The sequence below is a fragment of the Hippocampus zosterae genome, chromosome 4 (assembly GCF_025434085.1).
Source record: "Hippocampus zosterae strain Florida chromosome 4, ASM2543408v3, whole genome shotgun sequence".
Taxonomy (NCBI): Eukaryota; Metazoa; Chordata; class Actinopteri; order Syngnathiformes; family Syngnathidae; genus Hippocampus; species Hippocampus zosterae.
Window position 1 is genome coordinate 4,602,215 of NC_067454.1, and position 2,966 is coordinate 4,605,180.

Below are 2,966 nucleotides of genomic sequence, written 5' to 3' on the forward strand. Positions count from 1 at the left end.
ATAACAGTTATGTCATGAAATGCTGCGGACGACAAATGACTCACCACATACGACTTACATGGCTCCAATTACTGTAGAAGAGTTATCCACATAGAAAAAAACTTAATAAGGAAATAACTTTTAAGTAAGTACAGGCATTTTGGAAAATTCGAGGTTATAATAGCCTGAGTCTGGAATCTCTAGTTACAAAGGTGACTTCACTTGGGTAGCCAGAGGATGTTTTGAAGTATAACATCATCGCATATTAAATATGTCAGGAACTACGCCAACCCATCAACATTCGCATGTGTCTTCGATTAATCTTAAGAAATATCCCTCATTGGATGAGTTCACATCAGAGCTTCAAGAACAAGATTACACTGAGTCAAAATAATGTCATTTATAAAATCTGTACTATTGCAATGCCTGGGTCTTTAAACGCTGCTTCAGAAAGGCAGGTGCAAAAGCATGCACAGGCAAAAATCGATAAAGAAAACCATGTAGTAAATAATCATGAGTAATAACATATTTTTTTGAAATAGAAATTGGCTTGACATATCTATATAGCAATGCCGTTTTGAATGATAGTGTCACAAGGAGTCATGCCATCTCACCAGAGGTAGTTAGAGGAGCCAATAATCATACTCAGGTAAGAATCATGTTACTTTGGAATAAAGGCCACAAGTAAAAGCAAAAAGTAGTCTTCAGGAATGAGGAGCTTCAAATTGAATTCAAATTGGAGCTGGTCAGAAATGAAACAAACATAACATGCAACCACTTCAGCTAATTTTGCTGTTGAGGAATGCAAGTCATATCTTTTTTTAAAAACATTTTAAGCAAGAAATGTGCTCAATATGTTGTTCTTATTCAACATTTTTTAAATGAATAAATTCAAGTACGCATATTATATGATTTTAGTGTTGAAAATACCATTTTAGCTGAACGGCTTAGCTGAACGGCATCCAAAGTGCTGTACATGGAGCGATTTACCATACACAATAAACAGTAAGACAAATCGGTAATAAAGGCGGTAGAAAGCACCAAACAGTAAAACCAAGAGCAAATCTAAGTCATGCTGAGTCGAACGCCAAAGAATACAAGTGAGTTTTGAGGAGGGCAGCGAGGAGGCTTGCCGAATGTTCAGTGGGAGGTCCTCAGTTTAGTTCTTTAAACTAAAGTTAATTAATTAGTTAATTAAGCATTGTATCAACATACCAGTACTTAAAACATGTATTTTACTAATTGTCTATGTTGATTGGCATTGTATCAACATACCAGTACTTAAAACATGTATTTAACTAATTGTCTATGTTGATTGACTTTGAGTAACTTTGACAAAAGTTTGGGGGGGTTTTTCCACATCAGTTTGAGCTTTGAAGTAACATCATTTGACATCACCACTATTGCTGACCTCGTTGACGTCTATGATGCAATGAGAGTTTGTGTTCGCGACTGCGCCAAGGCCAGATGTGCGCGAGTTGATGCGTTTAGGGCACCCTACTCCATTTGAGCACGCTCTACAAGAATGTTACATCTCCTAATCCTCACACTTGTGCTCAGTAGAAGTATGTCAGCTTCTATATCGAAAAGGTAATTCCTGAACGTCACTGTGGAAATGTGTAGCCACTTTGTTATGTTTTTCGGTTGTGCCGTGTCCGATCATAACAAATTGAATGGAAAGAGGAGCATTAAAATTCTGCCGTACTTATTGGTTGTTGTATTCTGGAAGTTGCAATGGAATGCATGAACTCAGGGATTGGGGGGGGGGGGGGGGGGGGCTAGACAGTGTACATGTTGCTTCGTTGTTGCTGAATTACGAGTCGTATTTTGTTGAGTCAAATCAACAGTATAACATTTACTTTTTTTTTACACCCCCCCCCCCACTCCCCTCAAGAACTGACATCCATATGGAAAAAATTGAGTTCCATTACTCCAGCAACCTTCATCCATACGTCAGATACACTGACGGTAAGCCAGGCTCATACACTGATCACTTCAATCAGGTCACCCACAGCTTCTACCTTATCTTTTGGTACAACCCCTTAAAATGATCCTTTGTGTTTGCCATTTTCACCGTTCAGCAGAGATTTCAGACGCCATTTTATTTTATTTTTTTGCAGATTACGGCGAGAAGCCTCTGCCTGACTCACAAGATGTAGAAAATGCCAATGACCTCAATCTGGAGAATGCATATTATTGAGAGAAACTCATTAATGAGTTTTTCCTTGCCTGGTTGGGGGTTTTAGAACAGGGGATGTCACTGATCTTTGTCAACCGGGGGCCTGTGAAACCCCTTGAGACTAAGTTTTGGTAAAAGACTGCACAAATAAACATGACACGCTCCTTGGATCGAAATTCCCCATTTGCAAATTATTCTTTGCATTTGTTACATGGATCTCAACATATTTTGCATGCTTCAAGTTGAGAAACATGGTTGTCTGCACTCTGCTGCGCAATAAGATTATTCCATTCTTGATGATAGTTTAAGAAAGGGCATTAACGATAGAAAGGGGGTAGCCGTATTGAAATAGAAGGCCGTAATGGCCATCCGATGTCCGGCATGTATCGACAATAAATGGTAAAATAATTCTTTCCGCTACCTTGATCGGATATGTGTAAGTGTTCACTCCCACAACAGCGCAAGCCTTTAGATAAACCAGCTTGTGCTTATCTGCGAAACAACCAACACATGCTCTAACTTGCCTGTGCAGATTTATTCCGGTATCAGAAATAGAGCCCACATGCACACGACATAAAGTTGTGTGTCACTCTGAATCGTGTTTGTTGAGAGGTAAAATAATTTATTTTGTAGCTTTCAGGCACAATCTTTGCTGACCAGTGTGGCAATTTGTTGTGCAATGTGAAATGGAATCAATGTGACTGTTTGCTCGTGAGGTAAGAATAACAGGACGCAAGATAATCATCTTATTTTTTTTTTTTAAATAAAGTCACACCTAAAAAAAAATAAAGAGATTTCACTCACTATA

General features: G+C 38.6%; 1 long non-coding RNA gene across 1 annotated transcript; it reads left to right on the forward strand.

Moving 5' to 3' along the window:
* Positions 1 to 1,336: 1,336 nt before the first annotated feature.
* On the forward strand, positions 1,337 to 2,334 carry LOC127598975 (uncharacterized). The gene is made up of 3 exons (XR_007961965.1): positions 1,337 to 1,569; positions 1,874 to 1,947; positions 2,100 to 2,334. It is a non-coding gene; the product is annotated as an uncharacterized LOC127598975 (long non-coding RNA).
* Positions 2,335 to 2,966: the final 632 nt, after the last annotated feature.